Here is a 10,240-nt window from a genome sequence, read left to right as displayed (position 1 = left end):
ATCCAAGAGATTGAAAGGTAATAATAATAGGGTTATGGTGATGTAACCTACTATAACCTTATACAATATACACATTCAATCAAAATATATAAACATTATGGATGAGGAAAAACCATCAGATAAAGGTCAACGCTTGACTTGTGGTCGGCAAAGTAACGAGACTCTAGAAAGACTCCGCCAGGCTGATGCAGCAGCTCATAGACAAATAATTAAGTCTGAAACACCAGAATAAAGACAGTAAAAGTAAGAGAGACAATGAGAAGACTTATAAGAATGTGCACATGTGGTACTGCCTATTATTATTTTTTAATAAAAGTGTGAATTACCTTGCTCCTTCCTAAGCGGAACATATAGGTCTACAAAGATTGGAAGTTATATTAACAGACTTTGTACGAAGAATAGTTGTTAACCATTCGTACTTACACTTAAAAAAATAACATACATTTTTTTAACAACACCGGATTCGAGACCGTGACTGAGGGTTTTATATTTATACAACAACGGTCGCTCTATCAACTGGTCCAACGTGGGTGTTGGTATTTGTTATGGTGTTACAACCGAAATATTTATCAACTACAAAACAAAACTTGTGGAATAATTTCATATTGTTAATAATGTTCTTCTGTCGTCTCGGTGTTAAAGGTGTTCCTAAACTCTTCCCTACCACACCTTGGCCTGGCCACGTTATTGGTTTTAAATATGCCATCGATGGTGCAGTTGGATACAACGAGTAGACAGACCATCACGTGATCCACGATTTCCTCATTTTTAATATTATAATAATACTAGCTGACCCGGCAAACGTTGTTCTGCCATATAAATTATTTATAGTGAATATTTTGGTTGCTAAATAAAAAAAATAACGAATGTATCGTAAGTGTTTGGGGATGGGATCTATGACAGAAAGAGGAATAGAGCGCTGTAGACGATGACCGCCGATAAAAACAAAAAAACATCAACCATTCATTTTCTCAATTCAAAATGAGTAATGATGTTCATAATGAATGAATTAGCTGTGACAGGATCTCGTTGTTTAATGTTTATGCAATATCCGTCTTGTCCCTTCCAGAAAATTAGCGGATATTGGAGAGCGTCGTATGAACGGTGTGTGTCAGCGATGAACTCCAGATTATTGTTTCTTCTTCGAATCACGATTTCTTGCGTCGATGTGCGGTTGCCAACCATGATTCCAGCAATGTCGTCAACAACAGGCGCATTGAATCGACGCACGTGCTCTCCAGCTGTTGTTTTGTCAGGATTAATGACAATAGCATGATTGTCATTTTGCAATTCGTGCATGTGTACTTTGAAGAAATTCAATAATTCATTGTGCTCATTCAACATGGCGTCCAGTTTGCCGACGATGCGCCTGGCATTAGGCGAATTGAGGTTATTGTAGCCGCAACGTGCGTCCACATGATTGATGTCCTCACCGCCCATGAAGTAGATGTGTAAAAATTTATGTAGTTCGTTTGGCATTGGCAGCAATGAGCCTACTTTGTGGTATACTTGGCCTTTGATTTTGAACGTAGAATGGAACTGTTGACCATTTGCCGCAGTATTGTGAACTATTTCTGTTGCTCCGAACGAAGTCATTTGGAAGCATGAATTGAATGTGCGATTGGACTTCAGGAACAGGTTTAAATCTTTAACCGTGCCGATGAGCAAGCCGTTCAATGGTTCTGGTGGTATCTCAATTTCTGGTAGTTGCACTTTTCCTGATGCGCAACACATCCCGGCTGACTCATGTTTTAATTTGAGCGCATAACAATAGGGCTATTCTTTGTCCATAGCACCAATCAGCACTTTCGGATGAGCGGAATATTCAATATCTGGCTCGTACTCGAATGCGAGACGAAGGAACGAAGCGGATGTAAATGTTCGATGTACTTGGTGGCGTTGTCGGTCATTTGCTCTGCGTGTATTAAGGGGGGACATGCTCGTCGAAGGTCAAAATTGAGTTTTTATTGTATATTCAAACCATGATCCTGGACACTCCTTAAACGTTGTAGATGATCTATTTATATAATTTTGAAGCCTTATTATCCTTTATAGTTATTTTAAACATTTGATGACTGCATGAAGTATTTTTGTTACATAAAATATTATTCTTTTAAACCTCTCGCTCTAATGTTTTAGAATATAGTCATATTTCGGTACATAACTGTGCAGTGGTGTTAAGATTTTTTACATGTATTAATTTTTAAACGTATTTATAAAACCATTAGCATAATTTATTACGAGATAATTTTTGTAAAATATTCACGATAAAAAATTATATTGATAATCTCTGTGATCCCAAATTTGACAAGAATTAGGCATTTTATTATTCAAAAAATCGGCAAGATTAACACATTTCAAGATGATTCTAAAGATATTTATTATAAGCTATGTTTTTGACCATTCAAGTGTGATAAACATCTTATGAATAATGATTGCTTTATAATAATTATTGACCTAAGAATAAGGTAGTGTTTTTTTGAAATACGCCACTTCTTTTGTCATTCCCCAGTGGTTAAGCTACAACATACGGCCGTAGCCATAAATTGACAAATTATAATTGAAGTAGTGAGTAAAATGATATTGACGCGCGTGTTTGAACATGTACCGTTTAAATAAAATTTAAAAAAAATTCGGTTAGGTACATGTTCAAACACGCGCGTTAACATAATTTTACTCCCTACTTTAATTATAGTTTGTCATTTTATGGCTACGGCCGTATGTTGTAGCTTAACCACTAGGGAATGACAAAAGAAATGGCGTATTTCAAAAAAACACTACCTTATTCTTAGGTCAATAATTATTATAAAGCAATCATTATTCATAAGATTTTTATCACACTTAAATGGTCAAAGACATAGCTTATAATAAATATCTTTAGAATCATCTTCAAATGTGTTAATCTTGCTGATTTTTTGAATAATAAAATGCCTAATTCTTGTCAAATTTGGGATCACAGAGATTATCAAAATAATTTTTTATCGTGAATATTTTACAAAAATTATCTCGTAATAAATTATACTAATGGTTTTATAAATGCGTTTAAAAATTAATAAATGTAAAAAAATTTAACACCACTGCACAGTTCTGTACCGAAATATGACTATATTCTAAAACATTAGAGCGAGAGGTTTAAAAGAATACTATTTTATGTAACAAAAATACTTCATGCAGTCATCAAATGTTTAAAATAACTATAAAGGATAATAAGGCTTCAATATTATATAAATAGATTATCTACAACGCTTAAGGAGTGTCCAGGATCATGGTTTGAAAATACAATAAAAACTCAATTTTGACCTTCGACGAAACCGGCGCGCTTGGCTCCGTTCCAATTGTCGTTGTTGATTCCGTTCAGCTCGTGCCTTTTGTGATTGGGATGCACGCAATTACGACATGCTTACACGCACGTTTTTGTTATCTTGTTGGATTTCTTCGTCTGTTCTTTCTGCTCTACTATTTCGCATGTTTGTTGCTTTATTCGTTCGACGGCCCAAATGGCCCCCCTTGCGTTTTGCTGACATTGTGCACTGTAATACACGCACATAAAAATAGATAAATTAAAATAAATCGTACAAAATTTTGCACGCACTGCGTTGTGATATGCCGAATGAAATGTCAAAATGACGCGACGCTTCTCTTGAATTCTTCTCGGACGTAGCGCCATCTGTCATTCAACAACATAAATAATTTCGTTCTGTTTGAAATACGAACGACAAAAATAATAAAATCGCGATTAAAAAATGGGAGGGTAAAGGTAGGAGTGTGAAAATTTTGGCTTATAAGTATTTTTTTATGCCAAATAATAAAAAAAATACAAAAAAAAAATTGTCAAAAAAATAAAAGAAAATTTTTCTGGATAGAGATACCCTAATCACCTAGCGGTGTGAAATATACTTGTTGACCTATTCTCATACATAACAAATATACATAAAAAAATTCATAAAAATCGTTCGAGCCATTCCGGAGGAGTTCGACCACAAACATCGTGACACGAGATTTTTATATATATAGAGATATACATACTACTGTAAAATCTGCCAAGTTAATTAAGTCAAACTGGTATATTTCGGGCGATCAGATGCTACATTCATGGCCCCCATAAGGGGAGCGGGCTGACAGGGCTCTAGCCTGTGGGCCCACGCTTAGGGGGGCCCGACGTGGGGGTCAACCAGTTAAGTGAAATAAACCATAAATTTGCTCTAATAATATAATTTTACTTAAACACTTTAAAATATGTGGCTGTGTGGTGCAACTTAATGAAATGATTGATATAATTAAATGACAATTCACGTATTAAATTTTATTTTATAGTAATGTGTGTTTTTTGACTAATAAAAATAACTATTTATCCAATATAGCTTATTTTCGCATGTTACTTGGCTACCATAAAAGGGGGTTGCAATCAGTGCTTTATAATATGATGTCGATGCTGACTACTCAACAATTCATGTGGGTTTATTAAACTATTAAAAAACTCGCTAAAAGTACACGGAGCACCCTTAATTATACCTCGCGGTATAACCACGGGGTTCCACGGAATACCATTTGGGGATCTCTACTGTAGAAAATCAAACTGCCCATTACCTTGGCGATAGGAAGAGGGCCAGCTTCAGGATGTGGTGGTCATGGATACATTATAATATCCATATTCGTCTACGGAATTGAAACCTGGACAGTTGAAGGAACGGGCAATCAGAAAACTGGTGGGTGTCGAATATTTGCTGTATTTGCGACGAAACGAATTCATTTTCAGCGATAAACTCATTTTAGAAATTATCATGAAAATGTATATTATTACTCTTATTTTTTCGATCCAGTAATGTTATGACAACATTATGATCATTTATGGCACTACAGCTCTTGGCGGTCTTGGTCACCTCTAAAAACTTTTCTCCATCCTGAACGATCCAGCGTGTATCGCTCATGAGAAAATAATACATCATATGCCACATGACACTAATTATACTTGAGATGAAAAAATCTGTATAATCTCTGATTCTACTCTACTCTACTATTAATCTAATAGTGAATACAAAAAATGAAGAATTTGTATGCAATAATAGTGAATATAGAGTTTTTTTCATCTCGCGTTTTGTAGTAAACGAGGTATTGTTTTCTCACAAGCGGCAGCACTCGAAATGGAGAATTTTACGAACCGGAGGGCTCGGTAATTTTATGAAAATATTATCATAGTTATCTAATTTTATGTGTTTTATAAAAAATAAGTGTGTGATTTTTTGTTATATTATGGCCATTCTAGCTCAAATGGTAAAATTATTTTTTCTATGAGACGGAACGACAATGTTGCCGATTTTACGACTCGGAACGGCGCTCCGGTGCGTTCCGGTCCATTTCGAGCCCTGACAAGCGGTATGCTTTCCAGTTGGTACTTTGACCAAGCATTCGTAAATTTCTTATCGTCAATCATGCGTGAAAAAAGGCAACAGAGTTTACAAGTAACATGTCTAATATATTGACTAAAAATTGCAGGGTGATACTAAATTTTGGCTTACACTCGTAGTAGTATACTAAAAAATAGTCGATAAAAACAAAACATAAATTGTATTTTTGTATTTATCAAGTGCATTGTAAATTATTGTTATGTGTATGGATACGCCTAATCAGTAGGTACGTAACTAATTATTTTCCTCGCTGTTTTTTTTGTTAATTTATTATCGAGTCCCAAAATGGAGGGCATTAATCTTTATCAAAAGCATAACTGGTTGGGCCCTTTGACCCACTTTTCTTATCATTCCGTCAAGTATACGTGTAGGTAAGCTCAACGATACTAGTGCCGGCGATAACTTTGTTGAAATTCCCTTCATCCATGTGTCCCTGTTGAGGGTTGTGATATTCTTCTATTCCATATGTCCAAATCACGGAGAAATATCCCACAAATGGGACATAAAAACGCTAATGCGGATATTTGGGGGTTACTCTCACGTGGTATAGTTTCCAATCCCGATATTCTGGAAAATTTAAATTTTTATGCGTCCGTCAATTACATGCATGGTCGCTATTTTGGGTGAAAGCTGTTTCCTCGTGACAGGCTCACCAGGTACCAATAGCGAGGGCTGTGCAGCTGGTCAATGCATTCCCTAGAGATGTAGATATTTTTAGCGATGCATTGTTTTTTTTTAATCCTATTGTATTGTTTAATTTGCATTTTTCTTGAATTATTGTTTTTTTTTTTTAATTTTATTTCTTTGCTATGAAATTATTTTTTGCTTTGTTTTTTTTCTTTACTACGTCGATCTGTACTTTTTATTCTAAATGTCATGTTGTGAACGTCTTGAATTAATATTTTGTTATGTTTTCAATATGTCTCTCGAGTATCTCGGCGTTGAAATTACCTCGCCAAAAGCTACATCGTTACAACCAACTCTGATGTCTGGACAGCGGATAAGTAAGGTTTGGCAATACGCATCCAGGATTGCTTACGGCCCTAAACCTATTTTCTTTGACGCAGTGACGCAATCGATTCATCCGAATAATTAAATCTCGAAAGGCCTCGAAACAGTTCAAACAAATCATAAAATTATATACTGAAATCTTAAAAAGATGAATAAGCATTACTCACAAATTGAGTAAGTATAAAATATTACCCAAAGTATCCCTGCAAGTAACATAAAAAAGGCATGTAACGTAACCAGTCAAACTTTGTATACAAAAAAATAAACCACTAATATTATTATGGGTCATCACTGTCAGCTTCAATAATACTTTAGTTACAGAATGTGATTCTAGTAATGGTATACATTATTATTTTTACTATGTGAATTGGTAGTTAGGTTAGGTTAGGTTAGGTTCGTTTAGGTTATCATTTTTATTATATTTTTATTGTTTAAAATCAGCCAGTGCCTCAAGTTTCCAAGTCCCTAAACCCGTCACGGTCTCCATCACTACATTTCAAATGAATCTATCATACAAGATAATCTCTTAAATAGTTTAGAGTCAGGGAACTCAGAAATTAATAATGGGAACTGAAATACCTAACGAGTAAGGAGTAGCAGGTGACCGATCTCGAATAAGAAAGAATACGGGATAAATTTAAACACGTAGGTATCAAGAATACGTCATACGTCGAAAACTGACAACTGCTTTCCCTTTATGCATTGACGCTCATTTAATATTGGTGTATTACACACATGCGTCTTTCATTTTCGTAGGACACTCATACATTCAAAACCCTGCATCAAAATGTAGTGTATTGAATATAGCCTATCGGAATTATATTTATTATCTGTTCTGTGTTTAGAGTATTTATATCTCTAAGATATTAACAACTCCGAGTTATAAAATTTAATACTTGTTACAAAATGCCATCTAACATAACCCAACGCTATCAAAAATTACAAGAGATACGGTGTACCTACTCCTAGTACCTACGAAAGACGCTTGTTTATAACACCGTAGTAGTGGGGTTCCTACGAGTGTTATATTATAAGCTGTCGTTGGTATTACTATACTAATAGATAACATTTTTTCTAGTCCCTCCTGACAGCTTCTATGCATCGAATATTACTTCATCACGCTATTATTTTCTACAATTTTAAACGAAATTAACCAAACATAAATTATTAGGCTATCATGTGATGTGAAAATGTTGCAATATAGAAAACTATCATGCAGTACTACATTGACTAGGTTCGGTTTGATATTTTATTGTTATATCATTACCATAGACAGGACCAGATTAATTTATTATGTCGTCCCCAGTATTATTGATTGGGACTGCTTCGTATCCCGATAATAAATACTAAAAAAAACATTTGCTTTGATTCATTAAAATAAGCAGTACCTATGCATCTACCTATAAGGCATAAAAGGGATATGTGACCAATCCCCTATATCTCATTCTTCTTCTTCAGGACCTCATGAACAAGGATCGCAATCTGGATCATTTGACCGTATGCCAGACTTCTCTATGGCTTGCCTCAATCTCTCTTGGCATGTGAAAAAACCGTAGCAATTATAATTAGTCGGTTCCTTTAGTTAGTTAGAGGAAGCTTTTCCGGTCTTTTCGAGCTTCTAGCTGATCAAATATCATTAGTTTTTTCAGATTGTCAACCTATCTGCGAGCTATGACCAAATTTTTATATCTCCAGGCTATTTAAATAATGTGTTAGTAAATTATATATTTTGCTACGATGAATAACATAATATGCACGTTGTCGTGTTTATAGACATCTTTCCAGATCATTTTAGGATCAGTGGATCCTGGGGTTGGGGTTAGTCATTAAACGCACTTCTTTAGACAAATAAAAAATACGGAATTTTGACGTAGATATCCTGCATATTAATTATAATAGTATACATAATTCAGAATACCTCTTAAATAATGTTGTTAAAAATATTTTAAAAACAATTGTAAAGCACATTGATCCACCCCCTATAACAATATAGTTTCATAAATATTGAATAAAAAAATAGTTTAATTAAAAACGAGGGAATGGTTTTGAACACAAACGTCCATAATCTTCACTTTTACCACTTTACTAACGAGTGGAAGATAATGCTGAATAAACTGTAAGTATTTTAAGAATTCATTTTGCCCTAGATTTGTGGAAAAACACTTTTTTTTTGTTTTGTTTTGTTTTTCGATAACAAGTGAAGAGGGCTCTGATAAGAGATTCCAAACGTCAAATTAATATAGCGATGACTAGTCAACACTATCTATTATTACATTTTATAAAAATAATACATTTTTAATAGTGTTATACTATGCAAACATGGTATAAAATATTTAATGGAGTTACGAAAATCCATAAAAGCAATGAACATGCCTTATACCTACGTTTTGTCCCCTTTTATAATATGTGTTTTTGAATAACGTTAGCTCGAGAATTCGTGCGTATGAAATACGGAAATAAATAATATACATAATCCAAAAAACAGAATCAAGATTCGATTGGATTTTTTTTAGAGCAATGAGATAAGTTATGGTTGGATCTCGTTCGTGGTGCGTTCTTCACCATTCCACCACCACTATCTGACTACTTACCAAATCGTGATTAAGCTTTAATTTACTTACTTAATTTGTATTAACTTTATTGGATAGGTGCTTATATAAGGAATTTATAAATAAATAAATATATAATGAGGCAGGTAAAGGTGGGTATTCAATATGATAGAGGTCATGTCACTTGAAGACCTGATAATCGCTGGACAAATCTAGTCATACGGTGGTACCTAAGGGGTACCGAACGATTAGAGGATCGTCCTTAAATTCGGTGAATGGAAGACTTAATCAAGTTATTTATATATGAAGAATAAAGAACCAAAAAGACTAGTAGGAACCATAGGGAGGCCATCAACCAACAATTAATCGGGAGATTCCAAGTGAATCATGAATGAAAAACAAAAAAGAACAATTTTATTATTGTCTCATAAAAAAAAATTTATTGCCTCTGATATTTTTTGAAAAAGGAATAAAAATGATATTAATACTATCGACCGAAGGTACTTGATGGAATTTGAATTTAAATTCTAATGGATTTAAGTTTTGTACTATTCCATTTGAGTTGTTTTTTGCCACCCAGGTTTCGCCTTTCGGCATCTTCAGGCACTATGTGCACGTTACCTTTTGGTGAATGCAAATAGTACAAAACATAAATCCATTAGAATAAAAATGAGTTTAACTGTGACAGGTAGATAGATGTGTCATGTTGTATGAAATTTATGAATATTCGCACACCCCAGTGCACGAGATTAGCAGTTTTTGATATTTTCTAATTGATTTAAATTAAAATTCCAATAACTATCCTTATCCGATAGTATTAATGATTCAACGGTTTATTTTTTCAAATATTGACCTTGGATAATTTTAAAACTTGAGGATCACTGATTAACCCACATATTGCTTATAAATAAATTGCAAAAGTTAGTTAGACACTAACTTATAAATTTCCTGGCACTTTTAGAAATTTATTGCATGATTTAAACAAAATTGCATTTTGCATATAACATTAGTAAGTAAGTAACTTACTTGATATGCAATCTTTCGGCAATTTATTGGTAAATTAATATAGGTACTGCATCGGTGAGATATTTATGACTAAAATAAGAATACAGAAGATGTCAAACTTTTAAATTTATATTTTATTAATTATCTATTTATTTTTTTTATTTAGAATGAGCATTGACAACTATATTTACTAGCGCTATTGAGCTTTTATGCTAAGTATGAAACAGATTTTATTTCTGTAGATTTATAACGACAAAGATCTGCCGATTT

At 33.8% G+C, this 10,240-nt stretch overlaps 1 pseudogene; it reads right to left on the bottom strand.

Annotated features, from left to right (window-relative positions):
* Positions 1-963: 963 nt before the first annotated feature.
* LOC147077875 (uncharacterized) lies at positions 964-3,524 on the bottom strand (annotated as a pseudogene).
* Between the last annotated feature and the right edge of the window lie 6,716 nt (positions 3,525-10,240).

This window comes from Rhyacophila brunnea, unplaced genomic scaffold, assembly GCF_057557595.1.
Source record: "Rhyacophila brunnea isolate RB1 unplaced genomic scaffold, BYU_Rbru_1.0 scaffold_12, whole genome shotgun sequence".
NCBI classification, from domain to species: Eukaryota; Metazoa; Arthropoda; class Insecta; order Trichoptera; family Rhyacophilidae; genus Rhyacophila; species Rhyacophila brunnea.
Note: the sequence above shows the minus strand (reverse complement) of the source record. Positions and strands in the feature narration are given on the sequence as shown.